Below are 14,955 nucleotides of genomic sequence, written 5' to 3' on the forward strand. Positions count from 1 at the left end.
AAAGTTTGAGCTCAGTCTGGTTTGATGATGGCTCTGGAGAGAATTGTGCATTTCTAAAATTCCAAGGCTTTAGATGAGTCTGACAAGAGAATCTGTTTGAAATAAATCTCTCAAATAACTTTCCACGAGAAAGTCTAAAAAACCAAAAGCATTTGATTTCAAGCTTTCCCTCTGATGTGCGCCTCAAAGTGATTTAGTGTGGAAGACTCTCTGAATTAACTTCAGAGAAATTCTCAAGTAAACAATAATAGGAAACAATATTTAATCACATGCATTTGCTTGTATTCATGCCTGCACATCAGAGGAACTGCTCTCTCTGTAGTGGTGGGTGACGCGAGCTTCAAATGTGGATTACTTTAATTGACACAGCGCTTCATCTTCAAACTGTCATTGACAATCCACAATTCATGAGGATAATAATTACACAAATAACTCATATGAAAGCCCATGCGAGCCTGCAGAGGGTCTGAAACAGCATTATCAGAGAGTACACAACTCGCTGTGATCAGAGTCCCTCTCAGCTTGGACCGTTTCATGGAGATATAAAGGAAAGATTGCAGCACAATGGTTTTAGGCAGCCTGCAGCTCTCAGCTGCGCATTTCTCCAGACATATTTCAGTGCTTTAATTAAGCAGAAAATCAGTTGTATGACTTCAGCTGTGGAAAAAGGTGATATTTCAATCTTGCTACCACTCTAAAGATACTTCAGTACCACCATCAAACCACTGAGAGAGCTCCGATTGTCACTTTACTGCTCGCATCCCACATGTGTTTTTGTCTTTGCTGCAAAATAAAAACAGAACATTCAAAAACTGAGAGAAGCTAGGTGAGATGAGATGAAAATTATGATTTATATGCAGGCATGTGGGCGTGGGTGTGTGTGTGTGTGTGTGGGGGTGGGTGTGTGTGTGTGTGGGCGGGGGTGCGCGTGGGTGTGTGTGTGTGTGTGTGGGTGGGTGTGTGTGTGTGGGGGTGTGTGGGCGTGTGCGTGGGTGTGTGTGTGTGTGAGCAAGAGAGAAAGCGAGAGAGTGAGAGGGAACACTCTTCACCCCACTTTCTGCCAAAAAAGGATGTGTTGAAAATGTGGGAGTATTTTACAGATGCACTTAAGGATTGGGTGTGTCCTGTGGAATTTAATAGCAGAAAACATCCCTCAACTCTTTGGATCAAAACCTAACAACTTATTTCTTCAATTATAGCACCAAAGGCAGACAGAAGGAAACCAAAAAAGGCAAAAAAAACCACCCTCAAGTGTTCTCCGGATGACGATGGTCGAGATTGCAAGCCAACTAAATACACTTTACTCTGAAACGAGGGTTTAAAACAGAAAAGCTCCATCTTTCTGACATGTTTGTGTTTTTAGAGCTAAAGCTCAGAGGAACGAGCAGCACTCTGGCCTAAAGGTTCAAAGTGACATGGGAAAGAAATGAGGGAATGCGGCATCACAAATCTGCTGGAAACAACAATGTAAAAAGATTATAGTTAATAACAGCTGTTATTAATTTAAATAGCGATAGCTATAAGCTATCGCACAAACAGTAAGCAGTGATTTAGCCTAAACTTGAAAGGTAACAACCAACATGCATGCAGCTATTGAGATTTTAAAATCTGATTTCCAAAAAAATTAAATGTAAATGTGATACAAAACATTCACATCTGCTGAAACATAATTTGAAAACAGACTTTTAAAGATAGTTGAAATAAAAGTTAACAATTTGTAGTTGGAACACACTCATTGAGTTGTAAAATGAATTCGTCTCACCTGCAACAACCAGTACCATTAATGGTATATAAGGTTTTCCTGCTGGTACGCATGCACTTACCACAATGGCTCCCACTCTGTATGCATCTGTGCAAGGCCACATAAAGAGAATAGTAACTTGTTTTGCATTTTCTATATTCTTGTTTGAAATCCACAAAAACAGCCATACAAAACAGGATAAAAGCACATTTAAGCCCTTTTGAAATATGCTAATTAGTGACTGTTGTGTGTTTATACTTTTGTCCTAATGCAAACTGTCCCCCTTTCAATAGTTTCTGGCATACTGCCCTGTCTGGGTAAAAAGCTGAGATTTTGACTGTTTTTGCTATAGCTGTGCAGGTTGCTGACAGATTTGCAAATGGATTTCCTCTGCACAGCCATGTTGGTATTCCACGGCGGAGTTGTGCTGAAGCCTGAGGCTATAAACAACACCGCCCTAAATGATCTACAACAAATAATGTTCACTGGAGGTCACTATTGACTGGCTTTCCTCCTTTGCATGAGTAACGTGATTTAAGCCATAGCAGGTGCCTGAGAGTGTAAAGAGCTGCTGCGCAAAAGCGTCGCTGCGCAAAAGCTTCGCTGCACAAAGAGCGCTGCTGTCCAGCCTTTGTAGACAGGATATCCACAGATGTGGAGCCAGACCAGATGGCGTGTATATCTCAGACAGAGGGAGAAGCTGGAGACAGAGGGATAAAGACAAATGGGGTCTGAGGGGTACAAGGACAACAGCCAGACACAGGCCTGCATTAAGACATGTGAGCGTGGTCACATGCGTCTGACATTTTGCTGGCCCCTGACTCGCCATTGGCTCAGTCTGTGTAGCTACAAACATGCCTGCAGGCCACAGAAGACAATGCCCTCCTTTTCCTGCAGCCGTCATCAAACGCAGAGTTGGGAACCAGCCACACGGTAGAACACCCTTCACTGGTGGCAAAACAGAAATACTGTGTATGGATACAGCTCCGTGGCACGCCTTCTCCTGAACTCCAGCCTTTAAACAAATTGGCCTTGTTCCGTGTTATCAACACGACATCTTCTGTAGCCACTGTCACTTCTCAAGAGTAGCAGAGATTAGTTTCTCTGAAGAAAAAAAGGAAAGTTGAGTGAGAAGAATGTGTTTTATCATAAAACTCTTCCCTTTCTGCTCTTTGTGTCTTTTTCATCTGAGTGCACAACAATGAGACAAAGAGAATATAAGATGAAAGAATTAGAAAGATTTAAATAACTTTGTCAGCTTGTGAAATAGAGAGGGGAAGTTACAGGGAGAGACAGAGCAACCGGGAATGAGTGTTACCCATTAAAGGTTCAGCACAGCCTCTGGGAGAGACACACAGAAACTATTACTCAGCTGTAGTTTCAAAGCCAGCACAGAGGGCTTTAATCTGTAAAAATGATTAGATGACCTGCTTTGCCCTTGCAAGTGCTTATAGGTCAACATTTATTTATGGATCTTTGGAAATAAAATGGTTGAAAATCATCTCATTAGATGAGATTTAAGTTTATGTAACAAAAAGCCTTCTAGGATTGTGATTTATGAGCTGTCACCAGGCTAGTCTTTGGTTTTATTTGACTTAGTTTTTATTACTGAGCTGCATAGGTTACTGGTGTCAGTGTGTACTTTAAGCTTTAGGGAATTAGAATTCATACATATAATATAAAGGTATTAAGCGGCAATGGGACAGTGATGTAGTGATGATTAATATGAGAATCTTTTAGGACAGTTGCTTTCAAACAACCATACCATTAAATATCAACATCTAGGGAAAAAACAACTAAAAATTGTTTGGTGATTAATCACCAAACAATTTACAGTGCACTAAAGAAAAAAGTGTTATAAATTGTTGTAATCTAGTCAACAGCTGTCAGAGGAAATTTTTGTTGACTTTATCCATCCTACAATGAAATAAATCCTATTTTAGGTGTGAAACTCTCATAACAAAACATTAAAATGCTCTTTACATAAGCATTAAAGAAGCCACTACAAAACCTGGTTTATTGAACCAGATATTTGATCATGTCTGATTTAATAAATACAATATGGAGATTGATCAGAACTGAACTGGATAATTTTACGTGGGACAGAGATTCTTTAAAACAACATTTGAGATTTATTTTCCAACTTTGCTTTAGTTTTTATTTTGGAATTAAAACCACCCTGGAATTAGACAAACATAAAAGGTACAACGCCTTTTATTTATTCAAAAGTAATATGTTCCAGAGATTACGGAATGAATCGTTGACTTAATGCGTTGTTCATAAGAAGACTACTTATGTTCAGTCTAGTTAAAGGATTTGGTGATGTAGAAAGAGGACAAACAGACGCTCAGATCCGTGGGCGAAAGACTGACAAGACTCAATACTGGTTTTGCATTTACGTAAATTGTGCAATTCAGCGTTAGAGACAGTGTTGGCTAAATAAAGAAATAAGCAGATGAGAGCTCAAGGACAGCAGCAGACGGCTTAGACAGATCTACTGTAGGATGGGAGAAAAACAAGGCCACGCTTCCACAGTGTTTAATCGTGGTGTTAATGTGACTGGCCATCTCTCCCTTGACTTTAAACTGAGTTCTATTGAAAGGAAGATCCATTAAACATGGAATTTCAGTCCAATTTGTCTTCAAAAGGGGTAAAACAGCTCATTATGTGGGCTCTGCTCTTTCTTGACTATTAGAAGGAGACGTTAGTCATGCCTGCTTATCTCAGAACCTTATGAGCACAGGATTAAAAGATCAAAGGCTGACTTAGGTTCAGTTTTATAGAAAATGTAAGCTCCTCTTTCAGATGTGCCTTGGACTGTGCCTTTTATCCCTTCTCAATGCTGAGATCAAAATACTGAAAATTCATATTCATTTCAACCACTGTCCTATGCGAAAATTTGTGTCCACACCTCTTATACCCAGGGATGTAAGTGAGCACTGATCTATTTCATAGTGGGCTCTCTAACACCTTCAAGTCAGTTCTTTGTTGATTACACGGGCTTCAAGACTGACAGAAATAAAAACAGGGCAAAATTTCAAGAGAACTTTGAAGTTGCCTAAGCTGAGAACAGAGAGAAGCGACTCGTCATGGCTGGACAGCAGCTTCTGGCTTAATGAAAATATTCTGTACCCACTCCATTACTCAACTGAAGGTTTAATGTTAGAGAGTGATGCAAATACAATGGATGAAAACAAGCAAAGTTGGAAACTTTCTGCTCCCAGTAGCTGTGGACCAGGATAACGAGGATGTGCATTTCTGGCACAAACTTCAGAGGCTGGAAAACAGCTTTGCTGTCTGATCGCCTCATGCTCATTATTCCCACAGGAGAGCAGGCTCAACAACAAAAGAGGATCTGACTTGCAGCAGACAGTTCACTGAAAACAACGGCCATTGCAAACAGTTGTTTTTCCTTTTCTTACTGATTTAAACTGACACTACTCTTAAAGGAAGTGAAAATTCAACATTTTCTGATTTCTATTGTAGTGTGTTAGTGTTTACCGACACTATTTGTGAATATTTTCTCTGTGGGCTTTAAACAAGACACAGTACTGAGGCAGTGGCTTAAACTCATGACACTTTATTAATGTGAACAAATTAATGTTCTCTGACACGCAAACAACATTCTGCCTGAGGTTTCCATCCCCATGGTTGTCTTCGTGGCTTTGTGGATGAATTTTATTTGTCAGCTGAAAGCAGCTGATTCTCTTACAAAAATAGAAAAACCATGCGGGAACCTAACAGCAGTGTAAAGCTGTCTGTAACAGGGTGTCTGTGTGCCCAATTCGGACATAAAAAGTGATTATGTCTTAATTACCTGTGGAAATACTAATTAAAGTCGTAGGAAATCATCAATAAAAAATAAAGTTCTTATTTTATCTTTCTGCCAACCACCACAGTTGCATTTAATCTGTTTTCAGGTTCAGTTCTTATTGTTTTTACTGCAAACTTTCAAATTAGAAAAAGGCTGCATGCACAAAACGTCAATGTTTTTGTCAATGTGACATTAATGCACTAGTTTTTTGTTTGTTCACATAAAAATTACACAAGGTGACAAAAAGTGAAAAGGTTCCTAGGGTATAAATTCTTGTGTCGGGTAATGTATATACAGACACTTATTAATTTGGAATAACTGACATAAATTATTTGTCTACCACTTTAGTTTGGAGTTATGAGGATATTTTATGATGTATTTTGGAAAACAAAATGTCTTTACTTTGTAGGTTCACATTGCTGCAACCAGAATTTGACTTTCATCATTGATGATTTAGATAACTGAAAGATTATGTGCTTTTACAGCAAATTATAGTTATTCTAAAACTTTTTCATGTTCTAAGATCAAAATAAAATCTGTTACATCTCCAGCCAACAGATACTTTCTTTAACAGTGAAATTGCTCTGGTTTGGGATTAATTTATTTCCATTGGTAAATGGCCAACAACAGTTTGAAGCTTCATGCATTTATAGTTATCCTTCTGCCCTCTTTGTCATTATGTGGGAGCACAGTGATTTTTCTTCTTCTATTACCTCACTGATTTATTTGAATCCATCAACATAAGAGGCAGGTCAAAACACATTAGCAAATAGTTTTATCCCTTCAGTGCCTCACATATGTTTTCTCTGTGAATCTCATGGCAACAGAAGACTGTAAAAGAAAAACGGGTGATGGAGATTGTATCGCATTCAACATTAATTTTCTGACTTCTCCTTCACGGATTCTAGTACAAAGTTCTGTCCATCTAGTTTCTGTCTGATCTTTAACTGGATCTAACTGAACAGAAAATAAATCAGGAGCACACTGGGTTCAGTAGAGCTGTCCAAAGGCAAGCCTGTTTTGCAGGTTTAGTTGTGCATCAGTGGGGGAAAACAGGAGAGACAGGCCTAGCTGGAGATCATTACAGTTTGTTAGTGTCCCTACCGCCTGGGGCCTAAAGAGGGGAGTCTTCATGTGGGGAATCTATCCTCTGATCCCACTGAATGGTGGAGCTGCATGCGCTGAGAACACAGGGTTACAGGACCGTAGAGGCTCATGGTGCCAGGAGACACTGCCACTTATAGTACGACCAAAATATGGAGACATCTCAGCAGATCTGCAGGTTTAACTTTCATCTGTCTCATCCCCAAGGCCATTAGGCAGTTTAGTTGGGAAACGGCTGCTGAAATATACATCTGTCTTGTCAGCACATACCAGCTCTCCTCTGTCTGCGTGCCGCCGCGAGTCAATTCAATATTTAAATCATCAGTCTGAGTAAGCGTTTGATGTCAGTGCCTAACGAGCTCTGTCTCTAACACTGACAGGCCTGTGGACGGAGCGGCTGTTTACTGTCAGCGATGGAAAACGCTGCCTTCCGCTCTTTCGTCATACGTCGATAAGATCCAATGAGACTACTTTGTTTGAATAAGTGCATAAAGGCCTCGAAGCTGCAAGTCGACATCATTCTTCAGCAATTCTGATGACACTTTTGCCAATGCTGGATTTCTGTCAGAATCAAAGGCTAAGTGTCGCATTTCTGAGTTGATGCAAATCCGCAGGAGGCTCTCAGATTATATCACACTGCAGATATTCAGTGTATTTAAGCAGAGAGGACAGGCGGTGAAACACAGTTCAGCTTTAAATGCACACATGCAGTTTCACAGTGTGCACACTATGTTGTACATAACAGTAGAGACAAGCTAACATCTGAGATTTCTGTCAGTCCTGTCAGCTTGGAAATGTCTCAGATTTGACCTTTTCACACAGCACAACTGCTTTTCACCAAACCACTTCAAAATGTTACCAACAACATCCTGTCCTTCAGGTGCTGTCCAAGAATGTTTAAAATATAAGTATAGCATAATTTATTCATTTATTTTTTTGTACTTTTACAATTGTTGTCCCTAGAAATATGTCTAAAAATATGTTTTGTTTAGCCAAAAATTCTGCATTATTTCTAATTTTTTAAACTCTGGCCCAGGTACAATCCCAAATGGAAAGACATTGGAAAATCTGTGGCTCCCTAGAGCTATTTAACAAAGATAAATAATCAAAATTGGTAAGATGCAAAAGGCAGGTCAGCAGTCTTAAAAAGGGGTTGACTGCTTTATTACTGATTAAGATAGTTTTATTTATTATGGAAATTATGCACCTTTTCTATTAAAATGCATATAAAAACAGAGTCTTTATTTTAAAGTGATGCTTCTTTTACATTTTTATGGTCTTTTAAGAGATAATCTTCTCATTTCCTATAAAAACAAATCTTGGGTGAGAGCTGGCATAAACTTTAGGCAAGTTGCCGGTCCAACAGATTCTGAAAGTGATTTATTGAAGTTTAGTTTAATGTAGCATATCAACAATACACATATAAATAAACATTATTGTGCTTCATATGTAATCAACCAGTTGTTAATTGAGAAACAGTTTTTCTACACTTGTAAACATGTTTCTTATAGTAGTGTTCATGCTTTCAGAAAAACTCCCACTCCTCTGCCACCTGAACATTTAACATGTTTCCTGGAAAAACCTTTGACCTGACCTGAAGTAAACCTTGAGAAAATGTCACTGCCATGTCAGTGCGTTAACAGAGGGTTCTTATCTACAAGTGCATACCTGTTTTATAAGCTGCAACCGCCATTTGACTTTTATCAAGACAGCTGCTGTCTAAGGTATCATGCCTCATGTGGTGATCTTCTTAATCTTAGCTGCTGTACAGTCTGAGTGCAGATACGTTCTCTTAAAGCTCCCAGCTGCCACCTGCGGTGTGGGTGCTACATATACATTTCTAGATGGGTCTTCAGTCAAAACACCAAAAACAAAGAGACCAAAGCTGAAATATTTGATGCAGACTTTCAAAATTCCCCTGAGGATGAACTCCTTCCTCTCCCTTGTATGTGATCTGATTTTTGTGGTTTTATTTTTTTAACACAATTCTTGGATTTGTTATTCTATGGAAACAGATTTACTTGCAAACTGGAAAAGAAACAGGGTTGTGTTTACCGCTTTTTTGCATCATCTTTTCTCTTTATACCACTCTATAAGTATTGTGGATGAGACGAAGACTAGCATAGCTTTTTTAGACAGAGCTCTTTGATTCAAAGATCCAACTTTTTTCAGTTGTTTGAAGATGCGGAGAAGGTTCACTTGGGCATTGACTCTTTTCAACAGTCATCTTTTTATCTTTAATCACAAAAAATTAGAAATAAAAATCATTTGCCACAAATACTTTATTCAGTCAAGTAACTGCCAGATTTATAGTAACCCAGCAAAGTTGTTGCAATAGAAGAAGCCCTCTTCAAACATAAACCATGTTTGTGCAGGCTGAAGACTGCGGTTATGAAACTGTGTGTTTGCTGATGAGACCCACTGCTGGCCAGAGCCCTGATCTTAAACCCCTCAGAAACAAAGAAAGTTGATGTGGGCTTTAGGAGATACAGACAGACCTAGCAGTGCCCACCTGTTCATCAAGATGAAGCCTGGCAAAGAGAGAATAAAACATTTCCGTCACAAACTAGCAAAGATAAGCCGCCTCCGAGCTCCTCCGGCCATTCATAAATCCCAAGTGGAGGCAGTAAAGAGTTTGGCAGGAGAGTCTGCACTACACATCAAATCTTCCCATACTATCCTGTTAGAGCATATTTTTACCATTTAAATGGGAAATCGTACATTCCTACAGTCTGACTCAACATTAACGATATACATAACCTTCTATTTCTGCATTTTATTACACCTGTTAACTATTTATCTTTTCTGTTCATGTAAAAAACTGTTTTTATATTACATAGCTATCATGTTCATTCAAGCTTTTTATATTATTTGTTTTTTTCTATTCTGGTGCTGGCCTTTTTGAATGCCATGATGCATTTTTTTTTTTGCATATATTACTTTGACAATAAACACTGAAGCCTTTAATTTGTTTTAGCAGTGAATTAAACCTAATCAGAAAATTAAAACAGAAAAAATTGAGGGGTTTTGAGAATAAAGTATCTTTGAAACAAATCACTAACCTGATACCCAGAATCCTCCCCTGCTTTGAAACCATAATTTGCATGCCAACCTTTTAAGTATACCCCTCATCCTGTGTGTCATTACTGCACCACTGCTTCCTTTTCAGGACCCAAAAAGAAGACGGAAATGGTCCCGAGAGAAGAGCATCGTCCTGCCCCCAAGCAGGATCTCTCCTTTTCTGTGGGCCTCCCCTGGATGAAGGAGAAGATTAAAACAAACGGGACTTTAATCAGTGGGCTCCGCTTCTCTCTGCTCAGCTGCTGACAGAAGGAGCCCTCTCCAGGAAGGCTGCCTCAAATCAAAGCTTCCTGCTCGCCACTTGCTGCTTCGCCGATCCGTATCACAACAACAAAACCAGCAGAAACAATTATTTATTCCTTTTGATGTGGGTTTTGAAGTTACCCCACCTCTTCCAGTATGCCACCCCCTCCCTTCTTCCTCCATCCCTCCTCTTCCTCGCCCAGCCCCTGCAGCTCTCTGTATCTTTTACTCCCAAAGAAACAGGGTCACAGCAGCTTTTCTCTAAGGGGGGCTGCTTTGAAGAGGCAGAAGCTCCAAAAAAAGAGTATTTTCCTCTTGTTTTACACTAAAAAAACTGTGTCATTGTTGAAAAAGTTCTGAATTTCTCCCAGCTCTGTGAGTCTAACTGGTTCTATATACAAGATGGTTGGATGGATGGGCGGACAAACGGATGGATAAAATGGTGCAAATGTATAAACATAACCCATTTAAAGCTAGACTCCACATATATTTATATAATATATTTATAAAAACCTAAATTTCACAACTTTATCTCATTTCATTTTAATTCAATTCAATAATACTTTATATATTCCAAATTGTCATCCAACTATCTTCAAAGAGAGGATCTGCAGTAGCAGTCAGTCTTGCAATACATCTGAAGAAGCCTCTGACTGAAGACTATTGCTGCATGATAATCTAATACCTGTCATTCAGGACTGCCATGACGTGGTAACAGCTCAATAGGACAGAGATGACATCCCACAGTACCATGTTCTTGATGACACCCTCAGTTGTTGGCAAACACTGCTAATCCACCTCATTTGCTTCTGCCGCTGCACAGCATCCACAACCAGAAGAAATATTTGTCCAAAATGACTACAAAGAAAAGTAACAGAAGCTGCTCCAACATGCTTACACCATGAGTGGTGCAATTCTAGAGGGGGAAAAAAATTGTTTTTAATACTTTTAATGGTTTGTCAGTGGTTGTAACTGTGTGGAGTCATGCTGGTAATTTTACTTTGCCACAGGTGACCCAGTAAAACAGGGATTGTGACACCTTCGTTCTACACCGAACGTCAAATTACTATGCTCACTTTCAAAGCATGCTGAGAAGTTTCACACTTCTTTAGCCAGTCGCTCTGCTAAATAAAATACTTCGCCAATTATGTCACTTGAAAAAATTTTTTCTCAAATATAACGTGCAAAATTCCTTCCATTATCATATTTGACATTTAAAGATGCATCAATGCAAATTACATCGTAAAGATACTAGAGTTACAGGTGGTGGTCCAGTTAATCCTTCAACATGTAACCTCTTCCTCTCGTGCCATGTGAGTACAGTCATTGCGTGCTTATGTGTGTTATTTGAAGCATGGGTGTGGTGGTTGAAGAAGCTATGCAAAGGCTTTTTTCTGAGGGCAATAAACAAGGTGCCCTGATCTGAGGGGTGCTGCTGTGCCTGCTTCTGGTCTGTGCTAGCCTTTTCTTAGATTCAAAGTGTGCCAGTTAAAAGCCATCAGTCAATAGCCCCCAAATGTCTGAGAGCTGCTTTTTAGTTCTTTCCACCACAACATCTGCTAGAACTGTTGCATAAGGTTGCGGCCCCCCTTTGAATGGTTTGGCAGAGAAAGAGCTCATCAAACGGGCAGATGGTAATCGTGTTTTTATAATTTGCTGGAAGTTGTGATTCTCTAAAATCATTCATTTGAAAAAATCATAAAAATTTAAAAATGGGCAGCTGTTACATGCTATAAGTCTCCATGGTTAATTCTGATAGGTCAAGGATATATTTCAAAAAACATTTAAGAGAAATGTGGATAATTTAATTTTAGCTGTCAGCTTGGACCAAGTTTTCATGGCAATTCTCACATTTTCACTAATTTTTAATGAGCTGAAAGATTCCTGGTCTATAGCTAAGTAAAAATGGCTTAGAGCCCTGCACACACTGTACCTAGCTAGCAAGCATGTTCACTGAAACGTAGGTGCAATGTAGAGTGGGCAGTTAACCTGTGTGAAAAAACTTAAGTACCTGGACCAAAAACCTTTGTATGTCTGTGGAAAACTCTCAAACTCCACATAAAGAGTTTGCAATCGAGAATCCCCTTTATGCAGGATTACTTGCAAAAGGTTGTGTCATTAGATTCTTAAATAAATATGCCCTCCTATAAATTTTATTGCCAATTTTGCAAATTACTGCTTCATCTAATGAAAAATAGAGCAATAACTAAGCTTTTTCTGGCAACATAATATAGACTTTACTTTGCACAGTTTGGTTTCCACATATAACTGCAAGAAGATAATCTGGGTTAATCATAAATATATTATAAAAAATAGAGACTTTGTATTATTTGCAACACTTTGAACCATTTACATAGGATGTCAGCTTTTATAGCTTCATATGATTTTAAAATGTTATTCTCTCATCAAAATCATACCCGGAGTGTTGCTTTGATTCTTTCATGCATGTTTAAGGAATCATTGAATCTTTTCCTGCCATACCTAAACACTTACTCATGCAAAGCTGTCTTTTTGCACCTCCTTGGAGCTTCAGTCTCCACCCGACAGAGCACCCCACCCCTCATCTCCTATTCAGCTCCTCTAGACTAGCGGCAGCAGCAAATAGCAAACACCTGCACTGTTATCCTTTGCTGTATTTTCTACAGTTAAATACCACAAAATGCCCAGTAAAACTACCATAAGACATCTTTACAAGTAGTTACTGTAATTTGCATTGCATTATGGGTATAGTACATAGTATTACAGTAACTTACTGTATGTTTTGAATTTGCAGTAATTTACTGTTTACACATTACAGTAGTGGTACTGTACTTATAATATACAGTAAGAATTATATTTGATTCCCAACGGTCATCATACACTGTTAGCCTTTGCTGTATTTATTACAGTTAAATACCACAAAATGCCCAGTAAAACTACCATAAATAGGGTGACCATATTTTCAGTTGGGAAAACCAGGACACGTTGTAGCGAGGGGGGTGCGGGGGTCTGAAAGCGGGGAAACTCTTTTGTAAATAGTAGGTAAACATACATTTGCGCTTTCGTATGTTGTTTTCGTACTGACAGCCACGCTATCTATCTTCTGATTAAGAACAGGGCTGCCCGCACTGACGCGGCTCAGGGATTACGTCACACGCAGGGCCGTGCGCAGTGCCCTAGTGCCTGTAAATATAATGGTCCAATGAAGGTAATTTAAAAAACAGGACATTTCCTCACTTTCTAAAAAAAACCCGGGACGCCCGGGACAGGACGTGAAATACGGACATGTCCCGGGAAATACGGACGTTTGGTCACCCTACCATAAGACATCTTTACAAGTAGTTACTGTAGTTTGCATTGCATTATGGGTATAGTACATAGTATTACAGTAACTTACTGTATGTTTTGAATTTGCAGTAATTTACTGTTTACACATTACAGTAGTGGTACTGTACTTATCATATACAGTAAGAATTATATTTGATTTCCAACGGTCATCATAGCTGCTTCATCGTGGTTCCCTGTTTCTGTATTTTTACTCCTTTAGTGGTTAACATATTTTTAAGGCAGAAAGAGAGCATGTACTTTTGTTTTTTTCACATCCTAGCTAACATTAATATGCAGTTTATCTAGCTACGTCATCAAGCGTGGCTTCGCTTCCAACTGTTTTCTGATGACGTTTGTTTTAAACTCCGAAGCTTTTTCTCTCCAAGTGCAAGTGCAGCTCTGTCTCCGTGCTGTGGGCTCACACTGCTTCAGCTCTTCAAGACAGGTAAAAAACCACTTCTTAGAAAACTGTTTGAAGCCAAAGCCTAGTCTGGAAATGTACATTTTAGATGGAGTTAACGTAACTTATAGCATCATGCTATAATGCTATAACTTAGCATTATAGCATGAGCTCGTTTGTGCTGGTTAGCCTGGTAAAATAACGTTACCTTTACTAACTCTGGTGTTTTATATAACTGGCATATTGCAACCTTATAAGTTACGTGTCTGTAAATGAGGTGAAAGATAGGAAAATATGATGGTGTTACTTTTTGAGCTGGTTCGGAATTAACGTTAGCAAAGGTGCTAATTTTACCGCTGAAGGTTTTAGCTTGACTTTTACCGCTTAATCTTCCTCGGGCGGCTTTGGGTTGAGATTAGCTCAGTGCTGAGTGTCTGTTAGCATTGTTGTTACATCCTTTGTCGAACAATATAACCTTAACTGATAATTGATCCCCCCCTTCACTTTTTTTTTTTTTTACATCTAATGACTGTTCATTTGTTTAAACCATGATCTTGCAGATGTTAAAAGTGCAGATTAGCTATGTAGGTCAGCAAGGATGAATTTCTAACTTTGTTCTTTTTTTTCTTTTCTTCAGATGACCTTTTTTTTTAACTCCTAAGCTTTTTCCCTCCAAGTGGCTGTGCAGTTCTGTCCTGCTGACTGCTAACATAGCTTCATCTCTTCAAAAGACAAGACAACAGGTAAAAAGACAGCTCTTCAAACATATTTGAAGCCACAAAATAGTCTGGAAATGTAGAGGAGCAGCTAACCTAATCTATAACTTTGAGCTTGCTACAGCTGGTTAGCCTGCTAAAGTACCATTACATCTCCAACATAGTGTATAAGAGTCTGTAAATGAGGACAAAGGTGAAAAACATTAAAGTAGTTTCTGTTATTTTTTGAGTTGGTTCAGCCACAGTGGCAGGTGGACAAAAAAGTTAATTTCCAACCCTGGTTACACCTAAGGACTGTTCACATGTTTAAACCATGCTCCTGCAAATTTAAAGTTAAGTCAGTACTAACAGGTGCAACTATGTACAGGTGTAAATTCTGCAGCATTTGTACTTCAGAATTTACAGAATTTTGTAGTCATGTGAAGAAACATCAACACACAGCTAATTATCGGTTTGCATGTGGAATAGAGCAATGTCCTGCTTCCTTCAGAACATTTTCTGCATTCAGGTCCCACATGCACAGGAGTCACCGCCATTGTAGAAGTCAGAC

General features: G+C 39.0%; 1 long non-coding RNA gene across 1 annotated transcript; it reads right to left on the reverse strand.

The window, feature by feature from the left end:
* Positions 1–8,923: 8,923 nt before the first annotated feature.
* Positions 8,924–10,055, reverse strand: LOC116718252 (uncharacterized). Its single transcript, XR_004338905.1, has 2 exons — positions 9,722–10,055; positions 8,924–9,190 (listed from the first exon to the last, which is right to left on the reverse strand). It is a non-coding gene; the product is annotated as an uncharacterized LOC116718252 (long non-coding RNA).
* Between the last annotated feature and the right edge of the window lie 4,900 nt (positions 10,056–14,955).

The sequence above is a fragment of the Xiphophorus hellerii genome, chromosome 4, assembly GCF_003331165.1.
Source record: "Xiphophorus hellerii strain 12219 chromosome 4, Xiphophorus_hellerii-4.1, whole genome shotgun sequence".
NCBI classification, from domain to species: Eukaryota; Metazoa; Chordata; class Actinopteri; order Cyprinodontiformes; family Poeciliidae; genus Xiphophorus; species Xiphophorus hellerii.